Raw genomic sequence first — 24,736 nt, 5'->3', positions numbered from 1 at the left:
ACTACCTTTAATTTTTTGCTATAGGCCTACATTTGGCTCAGAATGCATTTTGAAATACACACTGAATTTTGCTACAATTATCACTCGGCGTTATGATGAAAATGCAATCCTACACTCTAAAAAATGCTGGGTTAAATACAACCCAGTGCTGGGTAAAATAAGGACAAACCCAGCAATTGGGTTGTTTTGACCCAATTGCTGGGTTTGTCCCTATTTTACCGGCCTACATTTGGCTCAGAATGCATTTTGAAATACACACTGAATTTTGCTACAATTATCACTCGGCGTTATGATGAAAATGCAATCCTACACTCTAAAAAATGCTGGGTTAAATACAACCCAGTGCTGGGTAAAATAAGGACAAACCCAGCAATTGGGTTGTTTTGACCCAATTGCTGGGTTTGTCCCTATTTTACCCAGCACTGGGTTGTATTTAACCCAGCATTTTTTAGAGTGTAATGTCCAAACCGTGAGTCTAAATGCATTTAGGACAAATAACATTTAAATGATAAATGATTTGCTTCCATTTCTACTTGGACATATTACATATATCAAATCAATTTGGGTAATACATTTTCATTTTCATTTCGCAACTTATAAAGCGTTAAATTAGTATGTAATATTAAAGCTACTGTTGGAAATGTCAAATGTAAATTATATAATTACATTTTCATATGTACATTTAAATACAGAAATACATTTCCATTTTGAAAATTGCATTACCATTTTGCATAGGCTATTAGGCTACGTTATAAATTGAATTTTGCTACCTCTATGCTTCATACTTTAAATGACCAGAAGCTGGCGCAATTGACCACAAATGACATTTAGACGTAGCCTATTTCATGGAAATAATTATATTAAGTGTTTTAAATGCGGCGTACTAACGTTATATTATGAAGTAGCCTAGGCTACTCATAAAACGTCAATACGCGTGTTGCATATGCATGCCACGTGATATGTTTATTCTATTATAATATATTTTAGGCAATATTATTAATATGCAATAACAATAACAGGAAGTTTTCTCAGCAATCAACAAAACAATCAATAACTGCTTTCAACTGCAGACAACAGCTCATTAACTGTGAAATGATATGGCACGACTTCGATTTTCCCATTCTCATCCTTTTTGCCCCCCACACCCACCCAAAAACATGAGGTCTCGCCCCGCCTTCGGGGTGGTCTGTGATCACAAACCCTAGAAACCTCCTTTGGTGATCTACGTGCTTCTGTTACCAACAATCCATCAACTTCATCCGCTGGTTTCCGAACAACACATGCGTGGTGAGCTGCCTAGAGACTCTTCATTACGTCTCCAGGCTCTTTCAGAGTGAGTTTGTCCGAGATGAAGCTCAAGGCACACGCGTCCTGTGTGCTTGGGAAGACGAGCGCTCGTGGTAAGGCTTTTAGCAATCCATTCACTCACTGCGTTCGCCGCGCGCGTTTGTAACAGCCGAAATTCGAACATTCGAATGGCGTTGCGATTACAGCGGATACAATGTTTCATCTGTTGATCATCGCAACTTTTCTGAATGCGTACAGTTGCTCTGATTGATACAGAGCATGCATGCATGCATGCTAGAGCTGTTGGTGTAATGTTGTTGTCCCATCTGTTGCGAATTCATCATGATTTTTGATTTATGTTGTGTCATCGAGTGGTGGCACGCTGATATTTGGGTTGGAATCTCTCACGAGATGCCAATGTTAGCCTAGTAGCATCTTCTGTGGTACGACTACTACTTCTTTTTTTTTTTTTTGAGGTGTAGAAGACTAAAAAGATTTACTTTGATTCTCCCTTTATTTTAAACTAATCATTTTTATGAAATCTCAGAAAAGCCCTTGGCTACAGGTTACTGTGCCATGCATAGCTGTTGTACTGTAAATGTCATGGAAATATCAGGCATTTGTTATTTTCCTGGCTTGGAACTTGCAGAATTGTTTTTGCATTTGGTTTAATTTGTTTTTGTACTTTTCTTTTAACATTTTCAACCAAAAAATATGATTTAATGACTCTGAAAATCTAAAAAGTGGCCAACCAAAAAGTTAACTATATTGCACCGTGGCCAACATTTAAATTCTATACTATTTTGTCAAATGAAATCAATAGTTTTAAAGCTTACAAACAATTTGGGCATCCTGACCTCAAGTATGAAAGACATTTATAGAAAACGATACTATTTTGTCTAATAAAACAAGTGCTATTAAATTATTAGTGTTTTTAAAAATGAGCTTTAGTTAAGTGCAAAACGAAAGCAAAACAGTTTACGATAAGGTTCAATTCATTTCATACATTTAAGTTTTCATTTTGTTAATGTATTATGAACACACTTGAATTACCTGAACAATAGTATATTCATAAAATAACATTAACCTAGATTATTACATTCTCAAAAAAATGGTTCATTTCTAAAATAATTGTTAATTTGTTAAAAACATTAACTAATTTTAATAAATTAAACCTGATTGTAGGGTGTTATAATGATGAAAATGTAAAAATAGGCATGCACAATTAAATAAAATTTGCTGGTAAATTAAAAAAATATGTTTTGTATTCAATGCATTCTAATTTATATTTGATTAACTTGGAAAAATGAAAGAAAAAAATCATAAAAGGGCGCAATGTGCTGTATTAAAGTGCCCCTATTATGCCATTTTTACGGTTCCTTATATTATTTTGGGAGTCTCCTACAATAGGATTACATCCATGCAAGGTCAAAAAACGCTTTTGTTTTCTCAAAATATGCATTTAATATCACCTCATTTTCCAGCGTTTCTCAAACGATTCGTTCAAAGCAGTTCAAAGATTCAGTCTCTCTAAACCCCTCCTTTCCGTGAGCCTCCTCTGCTCTGATTGGTCAGATGGCTTAGTCTGTTGTGATTGGTCTACGGCGTACAGCGCGTTTCGGAAACGATACGCGTATTTCAATAGTTCTGTGTTTTGAACGCTCTATAGAAAATATAAACATCTATTATTTATCATACTTCAGTGGAGCAGCTGGTCCAAATAAACAGGATACTGATCCATCTTTCAGCAGCAAGCGTTTTGTGAATCCCGCGTGGAACTCCCCGAGATTAGAGAAGCAGTCGTCAGTAGAATGACGTGTTTGTGGGCGGGGTCAAGTTGTTCGCGGCCGGCCAACGTAGAACATAGGCGGGCATTATGCAAATGTGTTACCCCGTGACGTGTAGCCGTCACGGAAGTGGGATTTAAATTACTAACGACTCGTTTCAACTGTCGACTGATTTCCTTGCGGAAAATTACCAGTACATTTTCTGTTATTTATTTATTTTACAGTGTAGTTCTGGACTGAGCGTCACATTATTTACCTCTTGTATCTTACATAATATTGTTTATTTAGCTGCATGGCTGGAATATAAACCATATGCTTCAGGTAGAAAATGGTGTTTTTGGTTTTGTAGGTTGAAATAATGCTGCATTTGTCTAGATGGTTTCGGTGCAGGCGTTCTCAGATGACTAATGACTAAATGTAATTAGGATTAAGCAGGAGACATTCATTAGCTGGTGGGAAGACTGGAGCCTGTGGTGATCTCTGGATAATTGGATATCTCTCAGGTGTGTGTGTGTGCATGCACGCTCGCTCTGGAAGTCACTGGAAACACAAGGTCTGCAGCTGGGCTTCAGTCCCAGAGGGCTAAACTAGAGACTTACAGAAATGTGAAAATCTGCTGTTTGCATGCTGTTACGTGTCCTCTCTGCAGAAGGTTATTCAACTTTGCATAAAGCTGTTCCATGTTGTATACAAACTCAGTTCACGTGAAGAGGACAGAGTGGCATTCGAGACAAAATGATCTAACCTCAAATTTACAGTAAGTCTAAATGGTTACGAATGATCCTTATCAAAAATGGTTTAGCAGTGTCTGTTAATGAAGATGCACTTTGTGGCTCCTGACCTCAGGCTCACATGCTTATTTTTTTCTTGTGTGGTCTCACTGTGGTTGTTGACGCTCATAACCAAGAGCTCTAGGCTGGTTATGGAAAATATGAGACATGCGCACTGTGCGGAGACACATTCTCCTAATATAGACTTTTACTGTGGAAAGTATAGTGCTGTCAAATGGCTGTGGACAGTTTGTCGCTGACACACTCCAGTTAAAGCATGAGATGCATGTGTGGTGCAGAATTCCATTTATTCACTGTAAAAAGGGAATGCTCTAGAGGAGATCTGCATGGAGGAATGGGCCAAAATACCAGCAACAGTGTGTGAAAACCTTGTGAAGACTTACAGAAAACGTTTGACCTCTGTCATTGCCAACAAAGGGTATATAACAAAGTATTGAGATGAAATTTTGTTATTGACCAAATACTTATTTTCCACCATAATTTGCAAATAAATTCTTAAAAAATCCTACAATGTGATTTTCTGGATTTTTTTTCTCATTTTGTCTCTCATAGTTGAGGTATACCAATGATGAAAATTACAGGCCTCTCTCATCTTTTTAAGTGGGAGAACTTGCACAATTGGTGGCTGACTAAATACTTTTTTTCCCCACTGTATATATATAGATAAACTATTTCAGTCATTCTATTTAAGAATGCCATTAATTCAATGTTTCTTTGTAATTGTTTGGGAAATTTACTAGCAATTTATGAGTGAAAGTTGTTTCTTAGCTTTTTTTCAAGTAAATCCTACTTAAATTTTTCTTCATTGTGCATATTAGTTAGGGGTGGACCGATACCATTTTTCCAGAACCAATCCGATACCAAAAATTTGGAGTATCAGCCGATACCGATAGACGGTGCTGACGGTGATACCGGTGTTAAGCCCACAGTAGTTTAGATTTTTTATAGTAATAAAAATAATTTAGTTCAGTAAAAGAACAGACACTACAATTAAAAACTGAACGCGCCTGCTCAATGCAGCGTGCCGAACGACAGTCGCATCACAGATCAGATTTCATTTCTCCAGTGAGGAGAGTGAGTCCAGCTGACTGACAAGAAGAGTGAGGTGAGACAGACAAGTGATGGCGGATGATTTCGTTTCGAAACTAGATGCAAAAGTGCCTGTTTGGCAATATTTTGGATTTTGAAAAGCCTGTTGACTTTTGCCGTTTATCTAAGTTGATTTTGGAAGTTTTTTTAAACATTTGTTTCTTATTTAATTGGTTCCACATTGTTTGCTGATTTTTACTTTATTTAAACTGTCATTTATTTATTTTATTTGACATTCGTTTTGCTAATAAACGTTCTACGTTTCTTATTTATTTGGTTATATATTATACGTTTACTTATTTCCAGTTTTGTATACCTATTAAACTTTATGTAAGGCATAGCTTGCCCTATAGCATGGTGTATTTTTATTCGTTTTGTTAATAAAAGTGAGTTTGACGTTGTATTTGGTTGTTGCATTCAAGCAATAGACGCCGAACTGCCGCAAATTCAAAAGTGAAAGTAAAATGCGCACGGTGCTTTTAAGCTATTTAAAAGCGAGGAAAAGAGGGAAAATTCAAACGAACAATTGCTTTACTCCGAATTGCTGCTATTTGAAAGTGAAAGTAAAATGCGCACGGTGCTTTTAAGCTATTTAAAAGCGAGGAAAAGAGGGAACGCCCCGCCCCCGCGGTGATACCGGTATTACCGGTGTTGTCACACGTCGATTAACCGGTGGGAAAATTTCCTCACCATCACAACCCTAATACCAATCCGATACCAGCGCAGTTTAAAAAAAAAATCTGTGTAGAATTTCTCTCACATCTCAATGTGTTGACCTGATCACTCTTTTGTACGTTAAACACAATCTACTAAATATAGACGACTTCATTTGAAAGAAAAATAACAAATTAAAAAATATATCATCATAATCTATTACAAAAATACTATTATATATAATAATAATAATATATACAATAATAATTCCGCAGCAAAAGTTACTCTTGAAAAAATCATGAGTGCACAATCATTTTATAAAAGCTAAACATTTAGTGAAAAATAAACATTATTTAGTGCGGAACAAATAAAAGTGAATAAGTGTAGGATTAATCTGGTAAAATATTACACATTGCTCTTTGTATTGTTGTAAAATACATTCATGAAAAACAAGTACACGTTTTGTTTTTTTAAAACAGAGAGGATGACTTGCAATTTTTTGCCCAGCCTTACTCATTTGAACCACAATATACAGATGCACTATGAGAGATGGATGTTCTACATCAGAACGCCGGCTCCTGCGTCAGCAGCACCACATGCATGCATCGTGCTACTCTCCTGAACGCACGTCGAAGACTGACACAGAAGAGAAGAAATTGTTGAATAAAGTTATTTTTGTATTCTTTGCACACAAAAAGTATTCTCATAGCTTCATAAAATTCTGGTTGAGCCACTGATGTCACATGGGCTATTTTAACGATGTCCTTACTACGTTTATGGGGTTTGAACGTGTCAGTTGCAGGGTCAGAAAGCTCTCGGATTTTATCAAAAATATCTTACTTTGTGTTCCGAAGATGAACGACGTGAAGGTGAGTAATTAATGACAGAATTAAAATTTTTGGGTGAACTATCACTTTAATTTTGTAATTTTCTGGATTCCTCCAGGAAGTATAATATTTACTCAACCAGTGGTGTTGTGTAGGGGGCAGGGCTATCCTTTTGACAGACCAATAGCAGATGGGATAAAATGCAGATTTAAGGGGGCATTTACACAACACGTTTTCAACTAAAAATGGCCTGAAAATGCAGACTTTTGAAAATGGGTTTCAAAGTACAAGTTTTTGAAAACGTTACCATCATCACCTCCGTAAAAACACCACGAAAACACAGATTTGTGAAAACGGTGATGTCATGTGCATGTGTATTGCATATTCAGTCTATAGCAAGGTTCCTCAAATCTTGCCCTGGAGGGCCAATGCGCTGCAGAGTTTAACTCCAACCCTGACCAAACTCACCTACCTGTGATTTTCTAATGATCCCGAAGACAATGATTAACATGCCCAGGTGTGTTTGATTAGGGTTAGAGCGAAACTCTGCAGGAAAGTGGATCTCGTGGGCCAGATTTGAGGATCCCTGGTCTATAGGAATGCATGTGTTTCTTGGCCTGGCATGCGTAATACAGAGATTTTGGTCGTTCATTTAGAGTTTTAATTGAGTCATGCTGAAGATCACAAGCAGAAGATTCTCAGCTGATGAGCATTTGCTTAACAAGCTAATGTTTAGAATTCAGACTATTACTGTTTGCTAATGAGAAAATCTGTAGTAATGTGCGCATATTTAGAGATCTGCTGTTTTACATTTAGGAAATTCCTCAGCCAGATCAATAACTCCACTCAGTGTTTTACAGTTATTTTTAGAATGGTCATCTTGATACTGTAAAATAGCAAAAAATCTTTAAATGTCAATGAGGATGTTACCAAACAAAGCCTGAACGTTTATAGGTTAATACAGTTTTTTTCCCCTTGCATGCAAAGTTTCCTTTGTTTTACTCTTGCTTCCTTCTATGAGAGTGGAGCCAAAAATTGTGTTGATTTGATTATTAACATCTGGGACTGATCTGTCTTCCTGGTTCTTCACTGAACTGAGAGTCTCCTGGTTTCCAGTCATTACTGACCTTGATTATTATTGTTATCATTACTTTTTTTGGGGGGGGGGCAATAACCATTTTGTTAAAGGCCAAGGAACACGTAAACAAGTACTAGAGATGGCAGTTGTCAGGAAGTTCACAACTGTGTGTTCCACTTAGTGATTCTGAGTCCTGATTCTTTTAGTACTTTGAAACCAGCCCCATATAAATATGTGTTGTTTTGTTATTGTGTGGAAGTGTTGTCTGTTGTGAAATGAGTTCATCTTTCATGACGCTGTAGATTCAGTAGAAAAGTGGTACAGAAACAACATCGGCAAAATAAAATGTAACGCCATGAAAAAAACTTCAGTATTTTTTTTTTTCAATATTATAAAAAGACATAATAGTTTCATGGTGTAACAACGTTCGTAGTTCTTGAAGAAGGTGGCGGGAACCGGCGAACATTTAAACAAAACTTTAATAATAAAATAAACACAAAATAGCACAACAGCCCCTCGCGATGACTGTCACGCACAAACAGAACCAAAACACAAAATAAAGTCCAGGCCTGGTCCTCTCTCGTCCAACACTGTCGTCACTCCTCCTTTTATCCTTCCGGAGCTCCTTCGTGGGACTCGAGACCGGTGAATGGCACAGGTGTCGCACATTAGCATTTACTCCACCGGCCTCGCTCCGTTCCCATGGCTCTCGGCCCCGCCCCTCTCGTCACACATGGATTTCAATAGAATTAGAATATTTAAAGGTGAAGTGCATAAGGTCTGTTTCAGACTGCACACATAAGCAGTGCAACCTCAAGAACACATAGAGCTTTCAATCAATTAGAATTTCTTACTTGCTTTATAAAAGCCTATATTGCGAAGTATTGTGTTAAAGGGGTCATGCACTGCCTTTTTTATTATGTTGTACTGTTCTCTGAGGTCCACTTATAATGCTATGACGATTTTGACATAAAAACACATCATAATTTAGAAGTAATAGGCTATTTTATGTCCTGTTTTGGCGCCCCCCATTGGAACGCTCTGTTTAAATAGGTGTGGCGGATTGTAGACTTGAAAGTAAACGCCCACCGCTATGATTGGCTAACAATTTTGAATATTGCAAGTTCTAAAGGACAGCTGTGTGATCAAAAACTTAATAAAATACTCAGTACATGTCAAACAATCTGTAATAACAGACAAAGCAATATTGACCACGTAATAAAAACAGTTACTCACACTTGTGTGGTGCGACAATCCTGCATTGAATTGTGCCTTAGTTTGTAGACTAATCCGCGGTAAAATTAAGTGAACAAATGACCAAGTTCTTACTGATGCGGTCTGGAACTTGTGATGAATCCACTCTTTCCTAATGTTGGGATCAGAAGGAAGGCAATGCAAAGAATTCCACAACCTGGCACTGCACAGCGTCTTAACTGCGGAGCCATCTTTATCGTTTGGTTTCTGTGTAGACCTGTGTTTGCCTCTCTCGTTATTTACACTACATGCACAAATCAGTGGGCAGTGCTGTAGAAGCAGGCGTTAATCTTCTTCTGCGGAGGCGGGGTTTAGCCACACTATTACATCATAAAGTGTCACATTCCACAACCTGTCGTTTTGGCAGACTGGCTTCAATATAAGCTGTTTTTAGACTAACGAGAAAGGTTTGAATTCTGAAACTTACAGGATGTTTTTATAGTACAAAGACCTCTTACATGTCAAAAAATCAAGGGAATTTTGATTTCTCAGTTCATGACCCCTTTAATGAATAGATTTATAAAGCATTTTGAACAGCATGCAACATGTGCATGCAACGTGGCAAAATAGACTCAACCTTAAACTACAATTGGGCGATATACGTTTTTTCAGGCAGGATCGCAAAATTATCATGGTTCTTTGTCGTTATCGTTTTTAAGACTATTTTTTTGAGTTGCTGATCAGTAAAGCATATTTAAGAAAAAATACAGAAAGCTACAAAAAGATAAATGGAAAAAAGAATGACAAACCATTTAGGCTCTGGTGAGTGATATGACCAAAATATTATTTCACAAAAATATACAATACAGTAATTTTGATGATCAAAGAGTTAAATTAAAAACGGTAGGACAAATGCAATAAAATCAAAGATACAAATGAGGAGTAATCAAGTGATTGATCTATATCCTGTGGTTGTATATGACTCTTATTCTTGAGGCAGTCGTGTGATGAAGCTCTCAGTGTTGGAAAGGCCAGAATCTGGCTCTCCCCAAAGACTTACCGAGTGAATGAGGTCCAGTCTTGAAACCTTAAACCAGCACTGAATGACCAGACAATGGAAAATCTATCTTGTTCACATTAAGATTAGAACAGAAAAACATTAATGGACATTGATAGACATAAATGGCTTATAATTGCCCATGCACATTTTACTTTTACGTTTGAATTAGCAGCAGTTCGGCATCAATTGCTTGAATGGACAACAACAAAACGGTACTAACGCACTTATATTTGCCTAAACATAGAACTTTTGTTATCAAACCGAATAGAAATCCACCATGCTATAGGCCTAATATAAAATAAATAACTTACACAAAGTTTAAATATATATTAAAAAAAAAACAAATAAATAGGAGAAACAACTTTTATTAGCAAAACGAATAATAAAGCTTGGAGGCACGGCATACACCTTGATGTAAAATAAAATAATTACTTAGTTTAAATACAGTAAAAATCAGCAAACACTGTGGAACCAAATAAATAAGAAACAAATGTTAAAAACACTGTGGAATCAAATAAATAAGAAACAAATATTTTTTTAAAAAGTACAAAATCACCATAGATAAACGGCAAAAGTCAACAGCCTTTTCAAAAACAAAAGATTGCCAAACAGGTGCTTTTGCATTTCGTTTCGAAACTAAATCTTAATCTTTAATTGTAGTGTCTGTTCTCTAACTGAAGTAAATTATTTTTATTACTATGAAAAAATCTAAATGATGGTGGGGGCCGGTGCCGCGGTGGTCAGGTGACGTAACCGGTGTTGCGGCTAAACCCCGTCAACACCGTTAACACCGACTATCGCAGCAAGCCTAATAGACATTGCAGTTTCCTCCGTATTCTTTTTAAAATGTATTACATTTTCAGTGCATGATAATTGCCTGAATCAAACACAGAATCCAAGCATCCTTGCTTTTGCTTTAGAAAGTGTAAGTTCGTGGTTACATGTAGTAACAAGTGTGTGTGTATTACTCATTTTATGACTAAATTTGGTAATTGGAGAGTAAAAATATTTTTAAAACGTACACCGTTCAAACTAGGCTGCTTATGTTGAAGTGTTTGGGATGTGGCTTTTAATGATGATACCTTTTTTGTAATCAGGCTCTCAAAAAGTATATAACAATTTGGATATAGATTTATCGGCCAACATATCGGTTATCGGCTTTCAAAAATAAAGAATAATTGGTTATCGGTATCGGCCAAAATTTTCATATCGGTGCATCCCTACTAAATACCTACATATATTTTTAGATTGTTATTGTTATTATTATTATTGCTTTATTGCGGGATGGAAGAAAAGATGAAAAAAAAGATATATATATATACATATATATTATTTGAATTTTTGAATGTTGTATTATTTATGTGTTGTTATTATTATTATTTAAATTGTATGATTTAATTATTAGATTTTCATCAGCTTACTAACCAACCCCCTGCAGTATTCTCTTGAATCCCACTTTGGCAAACCCTGGTTTAAAGGATAGAAATCAATCTTTTTTACTTAAATCATTGTAGGGAACAGAAACGTCCCTCTAATTGAAATCACATTAGCCTGACCACACACTACACACTTTTGATAAGCCCTCTGGGCTAACTGAGAGGAAATCTGATCTACAGGAATAGGATCATGTGGCGTAACTAGTATCTTGACATTGGGAATGGAGGGTTTTCCTAGAGTTTGGATTTTGAGCTGGTTCTTTTGGCATTTTATCAGCTGTTGGAAAGGCATGGCTCATGCCTGGCCTAGGAACTTGAAGAATGTTAGTGCCACAGAATGAACAATGAACATTTTAAATGTAGTGCAACTGTGAAATTACATTGTTGTATGTCTGAGAAAAAAAATTGAATATATGTTTGAATGGGCCTGGTGATGATTCCAGTGGTCTGCATTTCTGTGAGACTCTCGTGTGCTCCGTGGGAGTGTGGCGTAGGACAGCTGAGTACGGGATGGAAGATATGTGCGCAGGAAGCGGGAGAAAGTATCTAAAAAATTAAATGTTGCTTAAATAGATTTTATGTTTTAAGGTACAGTTATGTCCTCTGTTGTGCCAAAAATAAACAGTTTACAGTAGTTATGTGTGAAAATGACTTGATATTTTCTGGAATTTTGTCAATAATGATAATTAGACAATATTTTGCTGAGCGTGACATTGTGCTGGTACTTTGACCGGTTTAGGACTGCTGTGGACAGCTGACCCCCAAAGCTTTTGATGTTCTTCATATACTGTGCAGTGGTTAGTTTGCAGGACTAACAGAAATGAACTTTTCCAATATGTTTAAATAGACTTTTACCTTTTATGGGCCTTTTTACCTTTATAAACCCTATTTTTTCTAACCTAATTAAATGCATGCATTATCGTTTGTGTCAAATTCTTAAATTTAATCAGTAAATTCAAATAGTAACTCACTATAGGGCTGTCACCAATCAAATGAAATCAGTATCAACAAAATTTGTGTTTGCAATGCAGAGATGGCATAGAATCTGCATCTGAAGTGGCATTTAGATGCATTTACACTAGGGATGGGAAGATTCCCCGATTCGCTCGGTGCATCGGCATAAAAAGTTAACGATGCGATGCATCGGTTTAAAAAGTGTGTATCGGCTACAAGTCGACATTTGTATCGCGATGCATCGTTTCTAACATATTTGCATCGGCAAAAACCGATTTATTTATATATAATTACTTGTGGATGCGCTATACTTTTATGATTTAGAAAGTGACCAATAATCTGTGATCTATGTATTTGTTTGCCAAGCGCGTTCTCTCATCACCGCTGCTGCTGCGTGAATATGACGAATCACAACACCACGGAGACCCGAGAAAAAACTGGGATTAAAAATATACATTTTGCTAAAATATTGCTTGTTGGACATTAAATGTGCCTTTTGTAGAATTGTAAACCTTCATATAAGTGTATTTTTATGATAGCAGTAGGTAACTGTAAAGAGACTATTGTAATGGGTAAATCAAATGTAAGCTAGTTCAGTACTAATTACTAAGCTCAAATGAGTTAATGTGTGTTTCTTATAGCAGTTTAGAAGTCATTTTCTTTATTATTTATTTTAATTTTAATTCAGTGATTTTAACTTTTAATTTAGTTATTTTAATGCTTTAAAGAGCAATTTTAGATTGTAATGTTCTAATGTTCTGCTATCTGTTCTGCAAAGGTACAGCTGTCATAAAACCAGAGAGAGCCTTTCTGCTTGACTAGAAACTGTAACAAAAAAAAAAAGTGAAATAATATTGTTCCTATTGGTCAGTGTTAGAGGAACTCAGCTTAGTCTGACAGTTAACCTGCTTTAGAGCAGGTTAGTTTCCCAGCATACGTTGCCAGAGTGACTGAAGTTGATCTATGTTAAATTTGCTTTATGGAAACAAATCATTTGACAATGAGTCAGACTAACTGAAATAAGCCTGGCTTATTTGGTTAACTTGTTTTATGAAACAGACCTGGAGGCATTAAAAGTGATCATATTTTCTCCATTGCGTCGTATTGTCTCGAATCGCATTGTGTTGAATCGAATTGAAATGAAATCGGATCGCACTGCATCGTAATAGGGGTGAATCGTATCGCATCGCATCGGTAGCTGCTTCATATGTATCTTTAATGTATCGTATCGTTGGCTATACATCGAGATGCGTATCGTATCGGCCTCAGTCATGAGATGCACATCCCTAATTTACACAGACTGTTTAATGCATGATATATGAATGCATTTAACCTTAATTATTTAACCTGCATTACCTATGCCCCCCCTAGTTTACAGTTGCAGGGTTTGATATTCTTCAGTTTCTCAGTTGGATACAACAACCAGTGTTAATTTAATTGACAGAATTTTCGCCATAGTTTTTGTCAACAATTTTTTTTTTCACCAATTTAAACGAGATAATAACTAAATGAAAACTAGCTTTGAATTCGGGTTGTGCGATGTCTACTAAATTGGCATCGGATGATGTCTACAGTGAAACATCGTGATGGACGATGACATCGTGGGGCGGGGTTGGGGGGTGTGCCCGAAGCGTGAATCCGTATGCAAAAAGGCATGAGTAATTAGTGACAGAATTTTCATTTTTGGGTGAACTAACCCTTTAAGTGAATGTAAACAGTTGGAAGAATATCAGATGCATATCTGTATGTGTATGTTAGATCCGTGTATTAGGTCTTAAAGTGACAGCAGACTAATATAACTGCTGCTGTCTGTGTCCTTAATGTTAATCAAACAACAGTAGAAGACAAGAAAATCACTCGGTACTCTTGACTTAATCACTTAATTAGCTTTAATAAGGGTTAATCTATATTTAATTTATACAAATGAATATGTCTGCTTGAAAGAATTAAAAATGTTGTATGCAATTTATTATAAATAATTCATGTATTACGACTGGTCTTTTATTGAAAAAAAGACCGTTTTTGTTTCTTTATAAGATTATAGTAATTTAATTTAATTATGACTATTAAATGACAATTTAATTTAATTACCTAGTAAAGAAATTTAAGAAACAGAAAAAAACAAAAATAATTGATTCAATCATTTAAGCTCCATGCCATTCCAACCCTCTGACTTTTTTCTTTGACACACACACACACACACACACACACACACATACACATACAAATACACACACACACACACTCAAAACAAGATCATTCTAATTCAAGAATGATTTCAGAACCGTTTTGTGAACTCAATCGACTGTCTAATGGAATTAAGGCATGAGGATTAGTAAATGATGATGGAATTAAAATTTTGGATGAACTTTGAATGTTTAATTTCGCGTGTCCTTTAATGTCTCCGACAGTTACATTGGGATAGAGAACTAAAAACTTAGACAGTTGTTTAATTGCTGAAATATGATATGTCATTTTTTTATGTCATGCTATGTGTGGCCACAGCTGCAGTTATCATAACAGTAAATCTAATTTTTATGTTTTAAACTCAGCCAAGAATGATTTCAGAACCGTTTTGTGAACTCAATCGACTGTCTAATGGAATTAAGGCATGAGGATTAGTAAATGATGATGGAATTAAAATTTTGGATGAACTTTGAATGTTTAATTTCACGTGTCCTTTAATGTCTCAGACAGTTACATTGGGATAGAGAACTAAAAACTTGGACAGTTGTTTAATTGCTGAAATATGATATGTCATTTTTTATGTCATGCTATGTGTGGCCACAGCTGCAGTTATCATAACAGTAAATCACATTTTTATGTTTTAAACTCAGTGGGCCATTCAAAACACTTCTGACCCAATTCTTGTAGAAATCTAGATAAAGCAGGTGAAAATAGCTGACACACAATACCGGTGGGAGTTAGAGAGATGGCACTTTTGTTCAGTCTCACACCTTCTGTTTGCTTTGCACACGAGAAACTGCTCAGTAACTTAAAACCACCTTGGTTAACAAAGGCTGTCTGAATTCTATAGATGGGTTAAAGAAATCATCTGATCTACAGGCTTGCATTGTTATTAGGTTCCTTTTACCGAAAGTTTCAGCTTGAATGTTATCTTAAGGAAAGTGTAATGTGTGTGCCATGCTCCAATAAGTACCCAGCACTGTTTCTAAAATAAAGTCAGCAGTAGTTACAGCAACTGCTTTGCAAACACATGGTATGAGTAAGTTCCGATGAAACTTCACTTATTCATTGCTGCTGATGTGTGTATTGTTGTAATGAGTAACCAAGTAACTAGATTACGGAGTGAAGCAACTTCCTAAACTTACATGTGGTCTTTTTTCCTTTAATTCTCATCATTACGTGAATTAATTGGTGGGGTTACTTAGGAAAAACAGTCAAGAAGTGTGTGATCTCCTTCAATACTGTTTAAAAAGCATCCCAGGATGCAACTTGTGAAGTTGGTTGAGTGAACAGTGTGGCGATGTCTGGTTAAACATTTGCCAATATATAGTTTTTGTGACATTAGTTATTCTGTTTTTTAATAGTAAGTATAACAGGAGATATTTTGCATGTGTAATATTTGGTAGCCTGATCACAAAATGAGTCAAGAAAGGGATGTCAAAAAATCTTTTATGACTGCCGGTTTATCTGTCACATTGGAAATGGAGGGTTCAATTTGGAGTCATTGTATTGTGGGATTCAATATTTCACACGGTGTGCTGTTGTAGTGGGTACAATGAGGCTAAAGTTGCATCTGATTTAGTTTTTTTCTAAAACCACTAAAAGGCACAGAAACTCACTGCAGCACTTTTGTAAACATCAGCAGTTCACTATAAACCTGGAAGTTTGTCTGAAATTTGACACGATTGTGGGCAGCAACCTAAAGTCAGGTGATAATCTAAAGTCAAGTGATAATCGTTAAAATTACAGAATATATTTTGAGGCAAAGGTCTTGTTAATGATTTTCGGTTTCATTCAAAGTAATTAAGTCAACATTTTTTTAATAACTGAAGGATATGTAAAGTACGGTATTTGGGGTTGTTAAGGCTAAAGAAGCAAAAATTGACTTGATAAATAGCAGGCTGGTTATAGTTAACGCATATAGTTAATGCAAAAATCAACAATTAGTCATTTACCCTCATGTTGTTCCAAGCCCATAAGACTGAAGACCCATAAGTACATTTTCAAAACCAAAATTGATGTATTTAATGAAACCTGAGAAGTAACCAAAACTTAATAGCTCATAAAAGCATTGAACAATGAATCCATATGAATCGAGCAGTTTAATCCTAGTCCTGTGATTGGATACAATCACTTTCTATGTTGAACATATGATGTTAACAGCTGTGTATTTATCAATTGAAAAAAGTTCTAGCATTTTTCTTAGAAAGGTTTAAAATGAATGACGTTTTTATTTAAATGCCTACAATGTTCAAATTTAATTTTTACGGTAAAACAAGAACATTAATATTAATATGGTTACAAAATTGATATCAGATATGTATGCCATCAATCCTGGAAGCAAAATTATTTTAGCATTTTAACAACAAGTGTACAATATTTCAAGGTAGAAACTTGCGAAGAAGGACACTTGCATCAGAAAAAATATGAAAATGGATACTATCATTCATATGTATAAACATGCTCATCATAGAAGCTGTTTTCAAGTCATTTTATGATTTTTCAAAACAAATTATAGATTAAAAATAAAAGAAAAAAGAAAAAATGAGTGTCATGTCATTGATCCATAGCTCTAACTGAAGGCCATTAACTAAAATTCTAAGTTCATAATACATGAACCTCTTGTTTTGTTGTTTGAACACTGTGTATGATTACCCAGATTATCGTTTTACAGTTGTTATAGTCACTAAACAGTTGAGCAGTTCTGTTTTGGAAAAACGAATGCATCGAGTTAATGTATAGCTTTACTCATGACAGTTGATGTTCCAAAGAAGCACATGAGATTACTTTGAGCAGGTGACTGGCTCTAATGATGATGGTGGTTATGGAGTTCATATGTGAACAAATTTTCCATACTCTAACACTGAGTACGTTTACATGGACAACAATACTCGATTTTAATATGATTAAGACAATACTCTTGTCTTGTCTAGATTAAGAATCTACCATGTAAACAGAGATTTTTGATTACCTTAATCCGGCTAAAGTCGTAATCGAAGTAAACAGAAATCGAATTAAGGCATGGAGTATTCCTATTTTAGTCACATTACTGAATTGCAGAATAGACATGTAAACACCTTAATCACATTATTACTGTTGTATAGGACTTTTCGCTGCATTTTGCGACAGGATACACACAAGGCAGTGCTCAACAGTTTTACGGCAAACAAAAGAGCTTCAACACCCGCCGTCGTCTGTATGCACATACAAATAATTAACTGCACTTGAAGCTTTCATAAAATTTAAAATGAAACCCAAAACATGGCATCATCACGAAGACGAACTATATGTTTATACGTGAAATTCCGGAAGGGACGTTGGATGGCGTTACGTGGCGACATAATGACGTGTGCCATTAATCGAACTATGTACTATAACATGTAAAACGAGAACATGAAATGAGTATTCTAAAAGCAACTCATGTAAACACCATAATCATAACATTGGCTTATTTAGAATAAGGTAAATAATTAGATTACTGTCCTGCTTTGCACTAGAGCTGTGCACTTAATGGAAATACAGTTTTGATTTCGGCTTCCAACAATTATGAAAATAAAATAATCTTTCCAGTGGTGCACTTTCGCTCCTGCATAAAAGCCCAAACTTTACATACAAATCAGTAACGTGACTTTCGCAAGGGAGGCTTTCTGTGCATGCGCTCCAACACGAAACAAAACCAATTTACACACATGTAAATTAAATTTTTAGCTTAAGGTGTGTGCCTAAATGGTCAAATATGCACAAAAATGTGTCAAAATGCAGCGCTTGGTGATTATTCACATAAATGCATAAAGTTGTTTGATCTCATATGACCCAGTGTAAGTGTATACCTGCAATAACGCGGTTTGTGCATAACTTTGTGGCGCTGTTGCACAAGACTGTAATTCAGCACCTCCCACATGCAATCCAATAGAATACATGCTTATGAGAAGTGCAAACGAAACCAGTAGAGTGTAGGAACGTTTTACAAAACCACAAACAAAAAATGCTGTCATGTGTAAAGGCCCCAATATACTCACACCGAAGTTCTTTTCCATTCTTTGGTTAGAGGTAAAAAGAAGTTTGATATAAGCAAGCAGCAGTTTACTGTTACCAAACATCCCGACACTACTGAGAGTAGCATTTAGATGAATGTGTAAATATATACTGTGTGCTTTTTAAAATTAAAAAAATAAGCACACAATAAAAATGACAATGTGGGAAAACAGCTGTTAAGAAAGCATCAGTTCATAGCGATGTGGATGTTTGCATGAGCTCTGCAGTCCAGTAAAGTCACGTCAAGTCACATTTATTTATATGACACTTTTATGTTTTTTTTAATTGTTTTTAATTTTATATCTTTCATTTGGATGTTATAAGTTGCACTGAAGTAAATACAGCTGGATAAAACAAAAACTGTGTCTGTCTTCATTTCAGGCTGCAAAGCAACTAAATTTGATTATTTTAAAGTGTGTGGGGGGGGGATCCTTTTCTATACCCACTGTAAATGAATAAGTATAGATAACTGAATATTTTAATGAATTGCAAAAGTTGAATAATAAGTCTACTCATTAATTGTTTTAAATAATCGACAATTAATCGAATAATCGAATGATTTTTAAAACGGTTAATCTACTATCAAAATAATCCCTTAGCAGCCCTAATAAATCCCCTGTGAAAAAAAGATGAGGGTGAGATGTGAGTGTTTATTTGGGAGGAGAAGCAAGTGCTTCAGTGTGTAGTCCGAGTTCCCATTCATTAGAAATTCAGTGATCAGTTCGTGAGATACAATACAAAGCCGATAGCTTAATCCAATTTTATGGGCTGACATACCCCTCATTCGCCACAAATCCAGATGTTTCCATATTCACAATGTTTACTTGTTAAACTGTTATTTCTTTTGTAAACAAAGCTTTGTACTCCATTCATACCCCACTATCCACATAAAAGAGCAACCTTCACATGAGCATTTTTTTTTAACCACCACCAATGGTAGCCTACAACTGCGGTGTGTGGTTGGCACGCTCACGGCCCAGCCCTGGTATCTTTTAACATGTTCTTGTTCTTTCCAGCAATGTTTATTGCTTTAAAGTTGTCAGTATAGCATACATCAAATGTTTTATGCTTACCATATACTTTAATATAAATATCAATTAATATTGAAAGGCCATTTTTACTACATTCGGTTGTAGTAAAAACAAGATAATATGTGACCCTGGACCACAAATCCAGTCATAATATCTGTATAATAATCTGAGGGTGCAAAAAAAATCAAAATATTGAGAAAAATGCCTTTAAAGTTGTCCAAATGAAGTTCTTAGCAATGCATATTACTAATCAAAAATTAAGTTTTGATATATTTACAGTAGGAAATTTACTAAATATATTTATGGAACATGATCTTTACTTAATATCCTAATGATTTTTGGCATAAAAGAAAAATCTATAATTTTGACCCATACAATGTATGTTTGGCTATTGCTACAAATATACCCCAGCGACTTAACACTGCTTTTGTGCTCCAGGGTCACATATATGAAAAAAATATTACTCCAGTCCAACAGAGTTTAACACAAATATGCTCGATATGCTGTGACCAATCAGAATGATATATTCTGAATAGCTGATTAATAAAAGTGGCGACTAAGCAGCTGTGGTAGAATAGTGCAATTGTTTTGTTTTAATGCATTGATCTTGCTCAGTTGATCAGTAATGATTTCATACTCGTTTGCTTGTGAGGTTGAGAAATGTCGCAGGAAACCACAGTTGCACTCTGAATTTTTGCATGTGAGCTATTTTTATTTGCATAATCATAAAATAATTTGCATTGCATAATCATTTCAGATAACTGAACGTTTTGCACTTCTCTTTACACCTAATCTTGTAAAATATACTTCTGTTTCCTGCAAAATGGGGAAGGGTTTCTCAAGCAACTTTTGTGTTATATAGCTTGCAGTCAGCAACGAGTTGTGGCAGGAAGGAAGGCCCTTGCAAGTGTGTGCCATTGTAGAAATAAGGACCCCTCCCATTATTTCTTGTGCACGTTTGCAATTTATGATTTACGATTTTCCTGGAAACAAGACCACAAGTTTAAACAGCATGTAAACACAAAAATCTACCAACCATAAACGGCATGTAAACACAAAATAAACTGTCACTTTACATGTCTTTCAACAGTGTCTGCCTGTCTATGTAAATTGTTCTTAACCAAAAACACACACACACACACACACACACACATACACATACAAATACACACACACACACACTCAAAACAAGATCATTCTAATTCAAGAATGATTTCAGAACCGTTTTGTGAACTCAATCGACTGTCTAATGGAATTAAGGCATGAGGATTAGTAAATGATGATGGAATTAAAATTTTGGATGAACTTTGAATGTTTAATTTCACGTGTCCTTTAATGTCTCAGACAGTTACATTGGGATAGAGAACTAAAAACTTGGACAGTTGTTTAATTGCTGAAATATGATATGTCATTTTTTATGTCATGCTATGTGTGGCCACAGCTGCAGTTATCATAACAGTAAATCTAATTTTTATGTTTTAAACTCAGCGGGCCATTCAAAACACTTCTGACCCAATTCTTGTAGAAATCTAGATAAAGCAGGTGAAAATAGCTGACACACAATACCGGTGGGAGTTAGAGAGATGGCACTTTTGTTCAGTCTCACACCTTCTGTTTGCTTTGCACACGAGAAACTGCTCAGTAACTTAAAACCACCTTGGTTAACAAAGGCTGTCTGAATTCTATAGATGGGTTAAAGAAATCATCTGATCTACAGGCTTGCATTGTTATTAGGTTCCTTTTACCGAAAGTTTCAGCTTGAATGTTATCTTAAGGAAAGTGTAATGTGTGTGCCATGCTCCAATAAGTACCCAGCACTGTTTCTAAAATAAAGTCAGCAGTAGTTACAGCAACTGCTTTGCAAACACATGGTATGAGTAAGTTCCGATGAAACTTCACTTATTCATTGCTGCTGATGTGTGTATTGTTGTAATGAGTAACCAAGTAACTAGATTACGGAGTGAAGCAACTTCCTAAACTTACATGTGGTCTTTTTTCCTTTAATTCTCATCATTACGTGAATTAATTGGTGGGGTTACTTAGGAAAAACAGTCAAGAAGTGTGTGATCTCCTTCAATACTGTTTAAAAAGCATCCCAGGATGCAACTTGTGAAGTTGGTTGAGTGAACAGTGTGGCGATGTCTGGTTAAACATTTGCCAATACATAGTTTTTGTGACATTAGTTATTCTGTTTTTTAATAGTAAGTATAACAGGAGATATTTTGCATGTGTAATATTTGGTAGCTTGATCACAAAATGAGTCAAGAAAGGGATGTCAAAAAATCTTTTATGACTGCCGGTTTATCTGTCACATTGGAAATGGAGGGTTCAATTTGGAGTCATTGTATTGTGGGATTCAATATTTCACACGGTGTGCTGTTGTAGTGGGTACAATGAGGCTAAAGTTGCATCTGATTTAGTTTTTTTCTAAAACCACTAAAAGGCACAGAAACTCACTGCAGCACTTTTGTAAACATCAGCAGTTCACTATAAACCTGGAAGTTTGTCTGAAATTTGACACGATTGTGGGCAGCAACCTAAAGTCAGGTGATAATCTAAAGTCAAGTGATAATCGTTAAAATTACAGAATATATTTTGAGGCAAAGGTCTTGTTAATGATTTTCGGTTTCATTCAAAGTAATTAAGTCAACATTTTTTTAATAACTGAAGGATATGTAAAGTACGGTATTTGGGGTTGTTAAGGCTAAAGAAGCAAAAATTGACTTGATAAATAGCAGGCTGGTTATAGTTAACGCATATAGTTAATGCAAAAATCAACAATTAGTCATTTACCCTCATGTTGTTCCAAGCCCATAAGACTGAAGACCCATAAGTACATTTTCAAAACCAAAATTGATGTATTTAATGAAACCTGAGAAGTAACCAAAACTTAATAGCTCATAAAAGCATTGAACAATGAATCCATATGAATCGAGCAGTTTAATCCTAGTCCTGTGATTGGATACAATCACTTTCTATGTTGAACATATGATGTTAACAGCTGTGTATTTATCAATTGAAAAAAGTTCTAGCATTTTTCTTAGAAAGGTTTAAAATGAATGACGTTTTTATTTAAATGCCTACAATGTTCAAATTTAATTTTTACGGTAAAACAAGAACATTAATATTAATATGGTTACAAAATTGATATCAGATATGTATGCCATCAATCCTGGAAGCAAAATTATTTTAGCATTTTAACAACAAGTGTACAATATTTCAAGGTAGAAACTTGCGAAGAAGGACACTTGCATCAGAAAAAATATGAAAATGGATACTATCATTCATATGTATAAACATGCTCATCATAGAAGCTGTTTTCAAGTCATTTTATGATTTTTCAAAACAAATTATAGATTAAAAATAAAAGAAAAAAGAAAAAATGAGTGTCATGTCATTGATCCATAGCTCTAACTGAAGGCCATTAACTAAAATTCTAAGTTCATAATACATGAACCTCTTGTTTTGTTGTTTGAACACTGTGTATGATTACCCAGATTATCGTTTTACAGTTGTTATAGTCACTAAACAGTTGAGCAGTTCTGTTTTGGAAAAACGAATGCATCGAGTTAATGTATAGCTTTACTCATGACAGTTGATGTTCCAAAGAAGCACATGAGATTACTTTGAGCAGGTGACTGGCTCTAATGATGATGGTGGTTATGGAGTTCATATGTGAACAAATTTTCCATACTCTAACACTGAGTACGTTTACATGGACAACAATACTCGATTTTAATATGATTAAGACAATACTCTGATTAAGAATCTACCATGTAAACAGATTTTTGATTACCTTAATCCGGCTAAAGTCGTAATCGAAGTAAACAGAAATCGAATTAAGACATGGAGTATTCCTATTTTAGTCACATTACTGAATTGCAGAATAGACATGTAAACACCTTAATCACATTATTACTGTTGTATAGGACTTTTCGCTGCATTTTGCGACAGGATACACACAAGGCAGTGCTCAACAGTTTTACGGCAAACAAAAGAGCTTCAACACCCGCCGTCGCCTGTATGCACATACAAATAATTAACTGCACTTGAAGCTTTCATAAAATTTAAAATGAAACCCAAAACTGTACATGGCATCATCACGAAGACGAACTATATGTTTATACGTGAAATTCCGGAAGGGACGTTGGATGGCGTTACGTGGCGACATAATGACGTGTGCCATTAATCGAACTATGTACTATACCATGTAAAACGAGAACATGAAATGAGTATTCTAAAAGCAACTCATGTAAACACCATAATCATAATATTGGCTTATTTAGAATAAGGTAAATAATTAGATTACTGTCCTGCTTTGCACTAGAGCTGTGCACTTAATGGAAATACAGTTTTGATTTCGGCTTCCAACAATTATGAAAATAAAATAATCTTTCCAGTGGTGCACTTTCGCTCCTGCATAAAAGCCCAAACTTTACATACAAATCAGTAACGTGACTTTCGCAAGGGAGGCTTTCTGTGCATGCGCTCCAACACGAAACAAAACCAATTTACACACATGTAAATTAAATTTTTAGCTTAAGGTGTGTGCCTAAATGGTCAAATATGCACAAAAATGTGTCAAAATGCAGCGCTTGGTGATTATTCACATAAATGCATAAAGTTGTTTGATCTCATATGACCCAGTGTAAGTGTATACCTGCAATAACGCGGTTTGTGCATAACTTTGTGGCGCTGTTGCACAAGACTGTAATTCAGCACCTCCCACATGCAATCCAATAGAATACATGCTTATGAGAAGTGCAAACGAAACCAGTAGAGTGTAGGAACGTTTTACAAAACCACAAACAAAAAATGCTGTCATGTGTAAAGGCCCCAATATACTCACACCGAAGTTCTTTTCCATTCTTTGGTTAGAGGTAAAAAGAAGTTTGATATAAGCAAGCAGCAGTTTACTGTTACCAAACATCCCGACACTACTGAGAGTAGCATTTAGATGAATGTGTAAATATATACTGTGTGCTTTTTAAAATTAAAAAAATAAGCACACAATAAAAATGACAATGTGGGAAAACAGCTGTTAAGAAAGCATCAGTTCATAGCGATGTGGATGTTTGCATGAGCTCTGCAGTCCAGTAAAGTCACGTCAAGTCACATTTATTTATATGACACTTTTATGTTTTTTTTAATTGTTTTTAATTTTATATCTTTCATTTGGATGTTATAAGTTGCACTGAAGTAAATACAGCTGGATAAAACAAAAACTGTGTCTGTCTTCATTTCAGGCTGCAAAGCAACTAAATTTGATTATTTTAAAGTGTGTGGGGGGGGGGGGGGGTCCTTTTTTTTACCCCATGTAAATGAA

General features: G+C 35.4%; 1 protein-coding gene across 1 annotated transcript in view; it reads left to right on the top strand.

Annotated features, from left to right (window-relative positions):
• The first annotated feature begins 1,194 nt into the window (after window positions 1-1,194).
• LOC107557355 (phosphatidylcholine:ceramide cholinephosphotransferase 1-like) overlaps window positions 1,195-24,736 on the top strand; it is a 42,103-nt gene continuing 18,561 nt past the window's right edge. Inside the window, exon 1 of the mRNA XM_016240746.1 lies at window positions 1,195-1,400. The gene's annotated coding sequence lies outside the window, so the exon portion shown is untranslated. The remainder of the gene's footprint in view (window positions 1,401-24,736) is intronic.

The sequence above is a fragment of the Sinocyclocheilus grahami genome, unplaced genomic scaffold (genome assembly GCF_001515645.1).
Source record: "Sinocyclocheilus grahami isolate Dianchi unplaced genomic scaffold, SAMN03320097.WGS_v1.1 scaffold599.1, whole genome shotgun sequence".
Classification (NCBI taxonomy): Eukaryota; Metazoa; Chordata; class Actinopteri; order Cypriniformes; family Cyprinidae; genus Sinocyclocheilus; species Sinocyclocheilus grahami.
This window is presented reverse-complemented; position numbering and strand designations above follow the sequence as displayed.